The 17,121-nt window shown below is 43.1% G+C and overlaps 1 protein-coding gene across 5 annotated transcripts in view; it reads right to left on the bottom strand.

Moving 5' to 3' along the window:
• Pds5b (PDS5 cohesin associated factor B) overlaps positions 1–16,879 on the bottom strand; it is a 167,381-nt gene extending 150,502 nt beyond the window's left edge. For all 5 annotated transcript variants that reach the window (XM_090342241.1, XM_090342242.1, XM_090342246.1 and 2 more), the window contains exon 1: positions 16,799–16,879. The gene's annotated coding sequence lies outside the window, so the exon portion shown is untranslated. The remainder of the gene's footprint in view (positions 1–16,798) is intronic.
• Positions 16,880–17,121: the final 242 nt, after the last annotated feature.

Here is a 17,121-nt window from a genome sequence, read left to right as displayed (position 1 = left end):
AAATATACAATAAATCAACCTAAGTACAAAAAGCCTTAAATTATACATCAAACTAAATTAAATAAGAACTAGAAAAAAGAAAAACTGGCATCTTTGAGAAAAAAAATCCAGAATTCTATATCCAACAAAATAACGCTGGAAAGTAAAAATAAAACATGCTCATTTCATGGTCATGAAGCTGGGGATGTTGTGGAAAATTTAGTTCAAGCTTAAAAGATATGGCATTATATGGAACTTAGCTCAAATACACAAATGTATAAAGAAGAGCTAAAATACACAGGCCTTTCTTCATTAAATTCTTCAAAGACTATAGCAAAAGGGATATTATGCTGACGCATATATAATACAATGATAACAAAGGTTACATTTAAATGTAATTATGCTTTGCAATGACTTTCTAATGTATAGGGATAGCATAACATTAATACTAAATAAACTGTGAACACCCACGTAACATTACAGTATTCGTGGTAAATACTGTAATCCTCAGAGCAATCACTACAAAATTACAAAACTGAAAAGCGATTCTACTACAGAAAGGCAAGAGTATAGCTCAGGAGTAGAATGCTTAACTAGTGATTTCAAAAAGGCCTTGGGAAATAAGGACACATGCACAGTCATAGTCATCGCTGCACTATTCACAATAGCCAAGTGATAGAAACAACCCAGATGCCCTACTACAGATGAATGGATACAAAAAATGTGGTGTATATATACACAATGGAATTCTACATAGCCAACAGACAAGATAAAATAATGGCATTCGCTGGGAAGTGGATGAAACAAGAGCAAATCATGTTGAGTGAGATAAGTCAAGACCAAAGGAACAAAAGGCGCATGGTCTCCTTGATATGTGGATATTAGATCCAAACAGTACAAGAGCGATGACTCAATGCTTGGGTACTCAAGGTTATTGACATGATCTTGGAGGTATAAATATAACTACATAGACATAAAAATCTATGAGATATATACTCTATAGACATGTTATATAAATTGATATGTATCTATGACAAAATCTCAGCTTAAATTTAAATTGTTCTTAAAATTATGTGCCAGGGATTGCATACAGAGATCCCATTCTCTTGCAAAAATTGACATTGAAATGTGGTGTAAAAAAAAATCAATGTTAGGGCCGGGAGTTTAGCCTAGTGGTAGAGTGCTTGCCTAGCATGCACGAAGACCCAGGTTCGATTCCTCAGTACCACATACACAGAAAAAGCTGGAAGTGGTGAAGTGGTTCAAGTGGCAGAGTGCTAACCTTGAGAAAAGCCTAAGGACAGTGCTCAGCACCCTCAGTTCAAGACCCGCAACTAGAAAAAAAAAATCAATGTTAATAAAATCACTTAATAAAAAAAGAAATAGCAGTAACACACCAAAAAAACGGAGGGGAGGGGGCGCCTAATGGTAGCTTATCCAGCAAGCCTAGTATGCACGAAGACCCAGGTTCAGTACCTCGGTACCACATTCAAAGAAAAAAGCCAGAAGTGGTGCTGAGGCTCAAGTGGTAGAGCTCTAGCCTTGAGAAAGTCCAAGGACAGTGCTCAAGCCCTGAGCTCAAGGACAGGACTGGCAAAAAAAAAAAAAAAAAAAAAACTGGAAACAATCTACCAACTGACTAAATCCTGATATATAAATGAAAATAAACATTCAGCTGTCAAGAGGGAAATGCACACAAGTACCTTACAAAGTAATACAGAAAGACCTCCAAAATATGCTGTTCAGTGAAAAATAGTTACCAAATTTCCAACATTAGTGCAAAATGAAGGGGAGGGAGAAGAGGAGGTAGGATATTTACATACAGGTAAATATAATCATATAGTTGCTTTAATAAACTCCTCAGGTTAATGGAACGCAGTAAGACTTAGGAATTATTGCAGGAATATGGAAGCAAAACATTATAAAAGAAGGATGAGGGATTTTCTCAATCTTCTTTTAGCTTTATTTTATTTATTTTTTTTTTTTTGCCAGTCCTGGGCTTGAGCTCAGGGCCTGAGCGCTGTCTTTGGACTTTCTCAAGGCTAGAGCTCTACCACTTGAGCCTCAGCACCACTTCCGGCTTTTTGCTATGTATGTGGTACCGAGGAATCGAACCCGGGTCTTCATGCATGCTAGGCAAGCACTTTAACCACTAGGCCAAACTCCCGGCCCCTTAGCTTTATTTTTGAAGTATATTTATGCATAGTCATTTTAAAACTTTAAAATAGTATGAAAGGAGGGCATGGAATTGAGGGAAACGGGTAAAAAGTACAGCAATTGAGCACAGTGGACACTGATGAAAGTGAACTAACTATTCAATTCGTGGGTAGTGATGGGAAGGAAGGAATGGGATAGAGTAAAGGAAGACACTGTACAAAAGGAAATGCACTTATTACTTGATACATGTAAGTATAACCCCTCTATAATAACAGTAAACTTTTAAAAATAAAAATAGTATGAGAATAACAACATTTGGCAACTCATTAGATGTAAGAGGTAAAAGGAGGTAACAGGTAGGATGACACTGAAGTTTTTTAGGGTTTCTTGTTTTGATTTGTTTTGTTTTATTGTCAGTTGTGGAACTTGAACTCTGGGCCTGGGCACCTGGTTCGTTACCCTTCCCCCAATCTTTCTCTCTTATAAGGGAGGACTAGATTGATCATCTTATTAGAAACAATAGTGTCAGCTGGGCGCAGTGGCTCAATGCCTATAATTCTAGCTACTCAGAAGGCTGAGATCTGAGCATCCTGGTCCAAAGCCAACCTGTCTGTCCCTGAGACTATTATCTCCAATTAACCACCAGAAAACAGGAAATGGTGCTATGGCTCAAGGGGTAGAGTGGTAGCTTTGAGCTGAAGAGCTCAGGGACAATGTCTAGGTTCAGAGTTCAAGCCCCACAACCGACCGACCCCCCCCCCAAAAAAATTAATTTATCTACGAAATTACTGATTTTAAGTCAATTAACTGGGATAAAACTAAACTTAAAAGGGAAATACCAAAGTGAAGGTATAAGACCACATATTTTGTGTATACATTTGTTTATTTGAAATATGAAGGGAGGAAAACAAGATTAGGGGAGGGGTTGGGGGGAGGGAAATGGGAACAAAAACATGAGAAGGGGTATCAATGTTTGTGAAGTAATGTACCTTCCATCTGGTGAATATAACTGTAACCCTTTTATTAATTACAATAAAAATGTATAATTTAAAAAAAGATCACATATTGATATCCTCTTCTTGCATGCATAAGGCTCTTACTTAAATGTTTATTTAAGCCAGGTGCCAGTGTCTCATCCCTGTAATCCTAGCTTCCTAGGAGGCGGACACCTGGAGGATCAAAGCCAAACTGGGCAGAAAAGTCTACAAAACTTCATCTCCAATTAACTGGCAAAAGCCAGATATGATCCAAGTGGAAGTGTCTGCCTAACAAGTGTGAAATCCCAAGTTCAAACCACAGTACCTCTAAGAGGGGGAAAGAAGATAGAAGAATATTTACAGATCAAGAAATTGACACTTAGCAAGACGGGGTAATTTGCCCAAGTAGATACAGCTAATTAGGGATGAGCCTGAATAAAAATTTTAGTACTTTTAAGTCTATATACTTGACGCTCATGCTGTTCTGCCTTCCTTATAAAAGCACTACACTTATCAAATATCTTTTGTGTGTATGTCTGCCAGTACTGGGGCTTGAATTCAGGGCCTGGACACTGTCCCTTAACTTTTTCAGACACTCAAGGTTGGCACTCTACCACTTGAGCCACAGCTCCAGTTCCAGCTTTTTGATTGTTAACTGGAAGTCAGTTGCATGGACTTCCCTTCCTGTGCCAGCTTTGAACCTCTATTCTCAAATCTCAGCCTCCTGAGTACCTAAGATAACAGAGTAAGCCACAGGTGTCCAGCTTCATCAAATATTATGTCAAATGCTTAAAATGTACTTTATATATGTTCACATCTTTAATGTTAGAAACTTCCAAATTCCACCTGAAGACTAGAAAAAGCAGACTAATGTTCTATCATAAGGCTAGGGAAGGAGTAAAAAGCCGAAAATAAAGATACTAAAGGAATAGGGGGCAGGGGAGGAACTGGAGTTTGGCTTAGTGTTAAGAGTGCTTGCCTAGCATGCAAGGTACCAATTCTTCGGTACGATATACAAAGGGAAAAAAAAAAGACAAAAATGGTGCTGTGACCCAAGTGGTAGAGCTCTAGCCTGGAGAAAGCCCAAGGACAGCAAAAAAAAAAAAAAAAAACAGAGCCAGGCATGGTGGCTTACACCTAGCAACTCAGGAGGCTGAGGTCTGAGGATCCTGGTTCAAAGCCAGCCGGGCACTAAAAACAGGGAGACTCTCATCTCCAATTAACCACTAGAAAACCAAACGTGGCACTGTGGCTCAAGGGATAGGATGGTAGCCTTAAGCTGAAGAGCTCAGGGACAGCGCCCAAACCCAGAGTCTAAGCCCCACAACCAACCCCACCCCACCCCCAAAAATTAAGCTCTCAAGCCAAGAGAAGCTTCAAACAAGGTCCAGGTTTCCATTACTGCCCCCCAAAAAGGAGCAAATTAAATGACAATTTGAGTAAAAAACAAAGTGACAGCTAGTCCCCAGTGTTGTAATCCTAGCTACTCAAGAAGCAGAGACCAGGAGTATTACAGTTCAAAGCCAGCTTAGGCAGAAAAGTGAATTCGCCTCCAATTAACCAGACAGAAGGCACAGTTCAAATAGTAGTTCTTCCAGTCAGGGAAGAAAGCAGAGCAAACATGAGGCCCTGAGTTCAAACCCTGGGGCCATCAAAAAGGGAGGAAGGGAGACAGACTGCGACCAAGGGAAGGCAGGCACTGGAAGATGTAAGGCATAATGGAATAGGACAAGCAGATAATACAAAACAGAACTAAGACTACAATACTAATTCTTCTGACTCTCAAATTTCCACTTCCCCATCTTCTACTTTCTGTAAACACCAAGTCAAAGGCTTTCAATAGTCTCATGCTGACCCTTGCTGTTCAAAGTCTAGCACAGTAACTTCTCTGTTCAGAGAATCAATTCCCTTCAAGGGAAATCTTATTTCCCTCCAAAGTTTCACCTCTTAGATAAGAGATAAAGGGAACTTGAGTTTTCAGCAACTAAACTACCAGAACTAAATTTGTGCTTTTGTAAGTACCCTCCCCTCAAAAAACATATGAACAAATGTTTACCCTAACTCATAAATCAGAGAACTGCAACTTAAAACAAGACTAGCTTCAGCCCAACTAATGGACAAAAAGCATAAAGTCTGGGAAAGTCCCACCTTACTAAACATGTAACTGCCATACATGACTGGTTGTTATGACCTCATATCACTCAATTATGACACATAGTTACAATAATTCTTCATTTCTAGTTATACTGATCTATATGTGGCATTATAAAAAAAAAACATTATAGAGCAGGGCAGTAGTGGCTCACTCAGTAGCTCACTCAGAAGATGAGAGGTCTAAGATTACAGTTCAAAGCCTGCCCAAACAGGAAAAGTCCCTGAAACTCTTTATCTACAATAAACTACTCAGAAAAAAGCCAAAAGTGGAGCTGTGGCTCAAGTTGTAGAGTGCTAGCCTTAAGGAAAAGAGTGCCCAGGTCCTGAGTTCAAGCCCTTTGACCAGTATATTAAAAAGGCCGGAGGCGAGGGGAGACACTACTATATAACATTAAGGAAGGCAGGGAGTTTGGCCTAGTAGTAGAGTGCTTGCCTAGCATGCACGAAGGCTTGGATTCGATTCCTCGGTACCACATACATAGGAAAAAACTGGACGTGGTGCTGTGGCTCAAGTGGTAGAGCTCTAGATTTGAGAAAAGTCCAAGGACAGTGCTCAGGCCCTGAGCTCAAGCCCCACAACTGGCAAAAATAAATAACATTAAGGAAAAAAAATAAACTGCATTATAGACAGAGAATAATAATACTATTTAAGTAAATATCTGAGATTTGCTAACAGTGCTACAATTTTGGAAGAGGAAAAGTAATTTTTATTTTGTTTTCTATATCATTAGAATGATTTGCTTAACATGTACAATTTTCTAACTTAAAGTATACATTACTCTAGTGCCCCAATCCTACCCATCACTCTTAGCATCAACTCCCCACTCCCCAGCCAAGTCTCAGATCTGAAGGCTAACTGAAATCATCTAGATGAACCTCAGTAAGGGATATACTTTGAGATACATAAAATCTCCTCACTCTCCTAAAAATCACCTCTACAAAAAAAAGAACAAGAATCCAACATTGCTGCCTAGGAAACCACAATTCTGCTTTCCTTTCAGGTCTCTAACCATTCTTGCTGAGAGAGTATTGCCATGGTTAAATCTACTTCTATATATCAGTTGTAATATGTACTCTTAAATGATTCCAGTAATCTTTATGAAAAGCAACCTCAACCGTCAAGGAACAGGAAAGAAAGCCTTCTTGTTTCAGAATTAGTTAACATCAGGGTGCTACTGTCCAGCTTATTCATCTATCATTCCTCTAGTGCGGTCACCAACTACTTACTCTACATATCTACAGGACAGGATGCCTCAATGATTTCTATTGTGTTGTCCCTGGTATTATATGTATACTCTCTGTTCTGTCAAAGATAAAAGAGGAAAGCAAAGAATACTTTCAAAACCAAAAGGAGCCTCAGAATAGCTTTCTGCTTTAGTCAATCTTTCTTATTCACTCCATAGCTGACTTTTAGGTTGTACACAACTCAACTAACAATTACTACATACTGTTGTCTGATGATTAGACTACACTAACTATTACACTTGTTATAACAAAAGGTGATATATAGAAGAGGTACTGTTACATAAGTCAGGTAACTATGGATACTTTTAAATATCCCTGATTAATTGCTTTAAAATTTATACTATTTGCTTGCCTAGCATGCACAAAGCCCTGGGCTTGATTCCTTGGTACCACATACACAGAAAAAGCCAGAAATGGTGCTGTGGCTCAAGTGGTAGAGCACTAGCCTTGAGCAAAAGAAGCTCAAGGACAGTACCCAGGCCATGAGCTCAAGCCCCAGGACTGAAAAAAAAAAAAAAATTGTACTAACTCTAATTCATCTGCATTTTAGCAGCATGACTTTTTTTTTTTACTGTTCACACTTATGCCAGTAAAAACAATCAGTCTCAACATAGCAAACTTATTCTTACTTCTGAGCTAATTAGAAAGGATTATAAAAAGCCTCCTAGTACTGGGAATCAGGTGCTTCATAACAGGAGAGTGTGAAGAAAGACCTGTCTCTATTCTCCGAGTCACAACTGCCAACCACATTTGGCAGCTTCTGAAAGCTTAGAAATATGGAAAGGTAAAGTGGGATGGAGGTAATAATAGTAGAGGGGGATGCTGATCAGAATACATTGTATGTATCTGTAGAAATGTCACAAAATATGCTTCAACTACTATATGGGAAGGGAGAGGAGAGAAGAAAGGGAGGGATGGAAGAGAAAAAAGAGAAACAGAACACGAAGATGGGCATGATGGCACCTGGGTCTAACCCCAGTACTAGGGAGGCTGAAGCAGAAGGAACCTACTGAGTTCTTCATCAAATGGTATTGGGGGGGAGGGGGAGCGGTGCTGAGAGTTTAGCCTAGCGGTAGAGTGCTTGCCTAGCATGCATAAAGCCCTGGATTCAATTTGTTGGTACCATATACACACCAAAAGCTGCAAGTGGTGCTGTGGCTCAAGTCATAGAGGTCCAGCCTTGAGAAAACCCAAGGAAAATGCCTAGGCCCTGAGTTCAAGCCCCAGAACTGGCCCAAAAAAAAAAAAAAGAATGGTACTGGGAAAACTGGACATACATACACAAAAGACAAACAGGATCTCTGTATATAACCTTGCACTAATTAAGTTCAAAGTGAATTAAAGATCTCCATGTAAGCAGGGGTGCGGGTAGGGTGGCTCATGCCTGTAATCCTAGCTACTCAGGGGGCTGAGCTCTCTGGACTGAGATCTCAGGATCTCAGTTCAAAGCCAGCCTAGGTTTGGGCACTACAAAGCAATGAGACTCTTATCTCTAATTGCTACAAAATGAGAAGTGAGGCTGTGTGGCTCAAGTGTAGGGCAGTAGCCTTGAGCTGAAGAGATCAGGGACAGAGCCCAGGCCCAGAGTTCAAGCCCCATGACCCACTTAAAAAAAAAGATCTCCATGTAAGACCTGAAACCTTACTTTAAAAGAAATTGTCCCTAAGCAAAGATGTAAAGAAATTATTTAATGAAAATTATAAAAGCCTAACGAAAGATACTAAAGAGGACACTAGGAAATGGAAAGACATGCCATGCTCATGGCTAGGGAGAACATAGTGAAAATGGCTATACTGCCAAAATTGATATACAAATTCAATGCAATCCCCATCAAAATCCCAAAGACATTCTTTACTGAAATAGAAGATACAATCCAAAGGTTCATATGGAACAAGAAAAGACCTAGAATAGCCAAAACAATTCCAGACAAAAAGAGCAATGCAGACTCCAAGCTCTACTATAGAGACATAATAACAAAAACCACTTGGTATTGGCACAAAAAAAGACAAGAAGATCAGTGGGACAGAATAGAAGACCCAGAAATAGAACCACATACTTATAGTCAACTTGCATTTGACAGAGGAGCCAAAGATATACAGTGGAACAAACACAGTCTATTCAATTATTGGTGCTGGCAAAACTGGGCAGCCATGCCTTTCGCCATACACAAGCATTAATTCAAAGTGGATCAAAGACCTCAATGTCACACCGAAAACCGTGAAACTGCTACATGATAGAGTAGGAGAGACACTGGAACTCATAGGAACAGGCAAAAGATTCCTGAACAGAATCCCAGGGTCACAACAGATTGGAGGGAGACTCGATAAATGGGACTACCAAAAAATAAAAAGTTTCTGCACAGATAAAAGCATAGTTGCAAAAGTAAAGAGACAGCCAACCAACTGGGAAAAGATATTTACCAATAATACATCTGACAAATGCTTAATATCCAGTATCTACAGGGAACTCAAGAAACTAATCCCCCCACAAAACCCAGCAAACCATTCACTAAATGGACAAGGGAACTAAAGAGAGACTTATCAGAAGAAGAGATTAAAATGGCAGAAAAGCATATGAGAAAATGTTCATCATCTATGGTCACAAAGGAAATGCAAATAAAAACAACCCTAAGATACCACCTTACCCCAACAAGAATGGTCAAGATTTGGAACTCAGACAATGACAGATGTTGGCGGGGTTGTGGAGAAAAAGGAACCTTACTATACTGCTGGTGGGAATGTAAACTAGTTCAGCCACTCTGGAAAGCAGTGTGGAGGTTTCTTAAAGAACTGAAAATTGACCTTCCCTACCATTCCGCCATACCACTTCTGGGCATCTACCCTGAACATCATAACCCAAGATATGATAAGGACACCTGCTCAGCTATGTTCATCTCTGCACTATTCACAACAGCCAGACCAAGGAAACAATCCAGATGCCCTACTGCAGATTAATGGATACAGAAAATGTGGTGTATATATATATATATATATACACACAATGGAATACTACATAGCCAACAGACAAGATAAAATAATGGCATTCGCAGGGAAGTGGAAGAATCTAGAGCGAATCATGTTGAGTGAGACAAGTCAAGACCAAAGGAACAGAAGGCGCATGGTATGCTTAATATGTGGCTATTAGATTCAAACAGTACAAGAGCAAAGACTCAATATTTGCATACCCAAAGCTACGGACATGGTATTGGAAATATAAACACAACTACATAGACATAAAAACCTATGACTCTATAGATACAATGTTTTATTTCATAAATTAATATGTATCTATGATATACAAACCCTTAGCCTAATTTTTATTATGTTCTAAAAACTAAATGCCAGTGATTGTATATAGATTCCTTTCTTGAGCACTCGTTTGTTAAACATGTCATTTGAAATATGATGTAAAAATCAATGTTAATAAGTTCTTTGAAAAAAAAAAAAACGAATGCTGGCAAGGATATAGGGAAGAAGGGACCCTAAAACACTGTTGCTAGGAATGCAAATTAGTGCAACTACTATGGAAATCAGTATGGAGATTTTTCAAAAAACAAATATAGAACTATCCTATGGACCAGTAATAGCACTTCTGGGAGTATCTGAAAGACTGCATGACAAAATACAACAAAGGCATGCACATGGCACATTCATGTTCATTATAGCACTGTTTATGAAAATAGCCAAGTTATGAAAATAACCCAAATGTCCTAAAACCAGACAAATGAATTGAGAAAATAAGATGCATATGCATCCATGTGCATACATACATGTATAAATGACACATCTATGTAGCCATCAGGAAGATGTCATTTGCAAGGAAATGGATGGATCAGGGAAAAAAAGGAAACAAAACTAAATAAAGATAGATAGACAGCCATCAATATACAGTATAGTGAGCAAAGCCAGGCACAGAAAGACAAAGGCTACATATTTTCCCAAAGTCTTAATACTTTATATACAAATATGAAAAAGGAAACAGGAAATATGATATGACTGAGGGAGATATGATGTGGGAGAATGATGAATGAAAGGATGACTCTGCTCAAGATGCACCTGAAATGTCAAACTGTAACCCCCTCGTATAACCATTTGAAGACTAAAACTTTAAATTTAAGTAAAACCAGGGAGCCAGGAGTTTGGCCTAGTGGTAGAGTACTTGCCTAACATGCACGAAAACCCAGTTTTGATTCTTTGGTACCAGTGATGCCGTGGCTCAAGTGGTAGAGCTCTCGCCTTGTGAACGCCCAATGACAGTGCTCAGGCCCTAAGTTCAAGCCAGGACTGGCAAAAAAAAAAAAAAAACCAACAGGGACCGCTTGCTCATGTCTGTAACCCTAACTATTCAGAAGGCTAAAATCTGAAACATTACTATTTGAGGCCAACCCAAGTAAAAAGTTGATAAGACTCTACCTCAACTGGTAGCTGAGCATAATGACTGGTGACATGTGCCTATTATCACATATACAAGGGTAGCTGATATCAAAAGGATAGCGGTTCAAAGACAGCCCATGCCAAAAAGTTCAAGAGACAATCCCCCACCTCAACAGCAAAGGTTGGGTATAGTAACACACACCACACTTTTCAGCACATCTATGGCAGAAAGTTTAACAGAAGACTGTGATCCAGTCCAGCCCAGGCAAAAGGTGAGACCTATCTCAAAAGTAACCAGAGCAGCCGGGCGCTGGTGGCTCACACTTGTAATTCTAACTACTCAGGAGGCTGAGTCTGAAGATCATAGTTCAAAGCCAGTCTGGCATGGACCTCTCCATGAGACTTTTATCTCCATAAACCACCAGAAAACTGGAAGTGAAGCTGTGGCTCAAAGGGGTAATACACTAAGCTTCAGCTGAAGACCTCAGGAACAGTACCCAGGCCCAGAGTCCAAGCCCCACGACCAACAAAAAAGAAAAATAACCAGACCAGCACCAATGACTTATACCTAGTTTATACCTATAATCCCAGCTATAGGAAGGCAGAGATAAAAGCACCAAGGCTTGAAGCCAAGTTGGGGGGGGGGATAAAATTGAAGACTATTTCAAAGAACTAGCTGGGGGCCGAGAGTTTGGCCTAGTGGTAAGACTGCTTGCCTAGCATACACGAAGACCCAGGTTCGATTCCTTTGGTACCACATACATAGAAAAAAGCCAGAAGTGGTGCTGTGGCTCAAGTGGTAGAGCACTAGCCTTGAGGAAAAACCCAAGGATAGTGCTCAGGCCCAGAGTCTAAAAAAAAAAAAAACATGCTGGGCTGGGCTTGGTGGCTCATGCCTGTAATCCTGGCTACTCAAGAAGCTGAGAAAAAGGACCTGAGACTCTTATCTCCAATTAACCCATAGGAAAAACAGAAAGTAGGGCTTGGCTGAAGGGTAGGGCGGTAGCCTTGAACTGAAGAGCTCAGAGACAATGCCCAGTCCCAGGGGTAGGGCGGTAGCCTTGAGCTGAAGGGCTCATGGACAGTGCCCAGGAAGTGTTCAAGCCCCGTGACCCACCAAAAAAAAAAAAAAAAAAAAAAAAGCTAGATGTGGTGATACACATCTATAATCCCAGCTACACAAGAGGAATAGGCTGGAGAATTACAACAAGGATGGCCTAGGCAGACCCTACCAGAAAAGTAAATCAAAGTATCAAAGTGGCTCAAGAGGCAGAACATCTCTAGTTCAAAACCCAGAACCACAACAAAAAAAGAAAATACACACACTCACATATGCTAAACCTTGTAACTCTGAAAATAAAATAAAGTTCCATACTAATTTCTCCTTACAAATTTCACAAAGATAAACACCATGTCAAACAGTGTTACACAACAATAGAGTAAGTAACTCCAGAAGATGGAGACAATGGTTATCTTCTGAAACAAACTAAGAACTGAATCCTGGAGAGTAGTTATTAAAACCGGTTTCCAAAACAGATGGTCAACCTTAAAGCTTTACTATGTGGTTGAATGAATTAAAAAAGGTAAGGGAGCTGGGGACATGGCTTAGTGGTAGAGTGCTTGCCTAGCATGCAGGAAGCCCTGGGTTGGATTCCTCAATACCACAAACAGAAAAAGCCAGAAATGGTGCTGTAACTCAAGTGGTAGAGTGCTCAGAGACAGTGCCCAGGTCCTGAGTTCAAGGCCCAAGAAAGGAAGGGAGGAAGGGAGGGAGGGAAGGAAGAAGGGGTAAAAAGGTAAAAAGGGAATGAAGAATAATGTGTTCCTTTGCAAGTGATTTTAAACATTGCTAAATAAATTTTATTAAATAGTTAAGTATTGTAAGTAAAAATAGAAATTACCAGAAACTCATAAGCCTCCAGTGAATTAAGGGCTAGTCCCAATCCCATCACAAGAATGTATAGTCTAATGGTGACATTGCTCAAATCAAGTAAATCTAATTTCACATTTACCAGAATTGGAGATCCTCCTGTAGTTCTCTAACACTAACAAAGAAAATGAAAGTTTATTACTTTCTAATATATATGGTACATGTGATCTATGTGTTTATAAGCAAAATCAGAGCAAGCTCTCCTATTAGTTCTAAGCAAACATGATCAAAAAGATATACCAGTGTGGGAGCCAAAGGACACTCTTTAAAATTGCCAAGGGAATAAACAGCTTCCCAAAATATTCCTCTCCTCACAAAAATTTAAGTGCACCAAAACATTTGCTCTCTGCCAAGGCAAGACCTGTCTAACATAGGGTACCACTTTGATTTGTACTTACTTAACAAATTATTGATAGTTTAGTCCTTAAAATGTCACACTTTGAAACTGTTAAAGCTACAAAACAATTTTAAGAAAACTCAAAATTAAAATAGGTTTTTTTCCCAACAGCCATCTACAAGCCACCTCATGCCAAGAATCACCATCATCCACCTTCTCAAATTCTTAAGGAAAGGGGAACCATGGGAAAAATAAAGACAAGCAATTAATTTCTTTGTTTAAATGACACTTCAAGGAACACCCATCTAAGAGGGAAAAAAAAATAAGCCATCAGAGAAGGGGGTAGGAGGAACCCACAGGTAGCTTATAACTGTAACCCTCGCTCCACAGGAGGCTGAGATCTGAATGTGGAGACTCAAACCCAGCCTATTCAGGAAAGCCCAAGAAGACTCTGATCTCCAATTAAGCACTAAAAAAAGGGCTGGGAATGTGGCTTAGTGATAGAGTGCTTGCCTAGCATGAATAAAGCCCTGGGTTTGATTCCTTAGTAGTAATACATAAACAGAAAAAGCTGTAAGTGGCACTGTAGCCTAAGTGGTAGAGTGCTAGTCTTGAGCAAAAGCAGCTCAGGGACAGTATCCAGCACCCTGAATTCAAGCTCCAGAACTGACATGCATGCATACATGCATATATACTAAAAACAAAAAGTTAAAATTTAAAAAAAAAGGAAACAGTTGTGGCTCAAGTTGTAGAGCAGTAGCCTTGAGCTCAAAAGCACAGGGACAGCTGGAGTCCAGAACCAGCTGTAAAAAGAAGGAAAGAAAGGGGAAGTACTCCAATTTAAAAAAAAAAAAAAAGCCAGGCACATTGGCTCACACCTATAATCCTAGCTACTCAGGAGGCTGAGATCTGAGGATCATGGTTCAAAGCCAGCCCAGGCACTAACGTCTGAGAGACTCTTATCTCCAGTTAACCACTAGAAAACTGGAAGTGGTGCTGAGGCTCAAGGGGTAGGGTGGTAGCTTTGAGCTGAAGAGCTCAGAACAACCCCCAGATTCTGGGGTAGGGCAGAAGCCTGGATCTGAAGAGCTCAGGGACAGAGCCCAGGCCCAGGGTCCAAGCCTCACAACCAACAAAAAGAAAAAGAAAAAAAAAAGTTTAGGCTGGTTGCCCATGGCTCACAGCTGGCTACTCAGGAGACTGAGATCTGAAAATTGGGGCTCAAAGCCAGCCCAGGGCATGAAAGTCTTTATCTTCAATTAACTACCAGAAAACCAGAAATGGCACTGTGGCTCAAAGGGTAGGAGTCGCTAGCCTTGAGCTGAAGAGCTCAGGGACAGCACCCAAGCCCAGAGTTCAAGTGCCACGACTGAAGAAACCACAACAAAAAAAGTTAAAGTACATTTTATATACATATATAGTTATATATTTACCCGGTTCTATGTAAGATATTTATATGTGCACACAATACATCTACCTATGTATAATTATGTATGTTGTAGCTACGTATATGTTGTGCTATATATGTATACATGTGTGCACATTTACATATGTACAGACTAATGTTGTGACTTGTGAGCCAGGTGTAGTGAGGCAAGCTTGTCCCAGCCCTCTGTAATATTGGTACTTTGGAGAGATTGAAGCAGAAGGATTACAACTCAGAGATCAGCCTGGACTACATATGGAGATCCCGTCTCAAAGCTAAAACAGGAAAAATAAGGGGGTTCCTTCAAAGTTTTTAAAAATGCATTTATCTTAAGTGCCATGACACTTTCTTTTTTTTTATTGTAATTAGTAAAAGGGTTACATGATATTTGCCAGATAGAAGGTGCATTAATTCACATACATTGATACCCTTTCACATGTCTTGGTATCCGTTTCCCTCCCCCCCCCACACCCCCCTGCCATGACACTTTCATCATCACAGATATTCTGCTTGCTCGACTTCTACACACGTTCCCATGGAGTTCTCTCTTGAAACTTCATCAAGATGTGTTTATAAGAGCACAAAGATCACCCTGCCTTTCAGGATTTAGGTACGAGGCACGTAGAGCTCGCCTCCTAGACAGGAACCCACTGGCATTTTGAAAGGTGAGTGGTAAGATTACACACGGTACTCCACCCCGCCCCCCCACCTCTCAGGAGACCACAGCCAAACTCTGGCAATGCAGGGCAACATCCAAAGCTCCCCGAAGTGTTTCCTAGACATAGTAAGGTCACAAGGGACACCACTGCCCATCCATCACTCCCCAATACAAGTGTGGGAGGAGCGAGGATGGAGAAGCCTTGCGTGTGTGTGTGTGTGTGTGTGTGTGTGTGTGTGTGTGTGTGCATGTGTGTGCGCGCGCGCGCAGAGGGTGGAGAACTAACTGTTCTTTCAACCCCTGGCCGAGCTCCCTCTCTCGGGGCCGCCGAAGACCGCGGAAAGCGTACGGTCCTCAGGACCAGGGAGTTGCATTTTGGGGGTTCACACTGACTCCTGGAAATAACAAGTCGATCTGCCCAGAGAGCAAGCCTCGAACGAACTCAGGGGAAAAAGAAAAAAAGAAAAGAAAAGAAACCGACAGCAGGGATCGCGGCCGCAGGCAGAAGAGGAAGCCAAGGCTCTGGTTGGGAGCGCAAACTTTGAAAGTGTCACCGAGATAACGGTGCCGGGGAGGCGAGCCGCGCACCGCCGCACACCATTTTGCCTTTCGAACGGTCCTAAATGGTAAAAGGGAAAAAGAAAAAAAAAACGGAGGGGGAGAGAGCTCGAACCTCGGAGTGTCCGGGGGAGCCGTCAGCACACCCCGTGCTCCCTCCTACACGAACTAGCTCCTCGGCTCACCCCCCCCCCACGCACACACACACACAACCCCCCCCCCACCACCACCTCCACCAGCACCGGGCGCGGTGTGCGCGCCTTCCTCTCCCGCTCCACTGCCAAGTTAAGCAGTGTAAAAATGTCACTCGAGGAGCCGGTGTCCCCGAGGCCGGGTGGAGCGCGGGCGGGCTGGGAAGAGTGTGTGGGGGGGGGGGGGTGAACCACCGCGTCCGGAAGAACGGGGTGGGGAGTGGGAGATGGAGGGGGAACCAGCCCGGCCGGGGAGGGATTCAACAGGAGCGCCCCGCCGTCGGCGCGCCGCCCGGGAAACGCGCCCGGCGGGCGCGGGAGGGGAGGGGGAGGGGCGCCGGCGGAGGGCGCGGGGTGCGGGGCTGCGGGACCCCCGCCGAGCGCAAGGTCACCGCCCGGCCGGGGCGCCGGCGAGGCCGCCCGCCGCGACTCCCCTCTCCCTCCCCCCCCACCCCGGAGCCCCGGCCGCCGCGGGGGCAGAGCGGCAAGTTTAATTCGCAGAGGCTGCGGCGGTGGCGGCGTGGAGGAGCGCGCCGGCCCCGGGCCTCCCCGCCCCCACCGCGCCGCCCCGCGCCCCGCGCCCGCGACCCTCCGGGGGCCCCCGGGGCCCGCCCGCCGCTGCAAGCCCCGGTCGCGGGAGCGGGACCCGAGACTCGGCGGGCAGACGAGGCGGGCGGGCGGCGCTCCAGCCCCACCACACACACACACACACACACACACACACAGCCTCGGTGGCGGGCGCTGGAAAATGGAGCGCGGCGAGCACACAGCACCAAGACGTTCCCTTCCCTGTTCACCGCACGGCTTGCTTACCTCCGGGTGTCCGACTCGGTACTCCTCTTACTCCGCGGCTCTCCGGGATCCGCCGCCGCCGCCGCATCCAATCGCCTCCTCTCCTCCCCCCCTCCCCTTCCGCAGCCAGCCCCGGCCGTTCCTCCTCCTCTCCGCTTCAAAATGGCGCCAAGCGCTCCTCGGCGGCTGCTCCAATCGAACCGCGGCGGACCAGCACCCGGGGGGCAGGCGGAGCGCGGCGTGGGGGAGCAGCGCCCCCTGCCGACGGCATGGCTCCGCCCGCCCGCCGAGCCCGCCAGCCGGGCCCGGGCTCCGCCTCCGCTCCCGCCCCGTGCGCGCACGCG

Source organism: Megascapheus bottae, chromosome 11, assembly GCF_031878675.1.
Source record: "Megascapheus bottae isolate mThoBot1 chromosome 11, mThoBot2.hap1, whole genome shotgun sequence".
In the NCBI taxonomy this organism is placed as follows: domain Eukaryota; kingdom Metazoa; phylum Chordata; class Mammalia; order Rodentia; family Geomyidae; genus Megascapheus; species Megascapheus bottae.
This window is presented reverse-complemented; position numbering and strand designations above follow the sequence as displayed.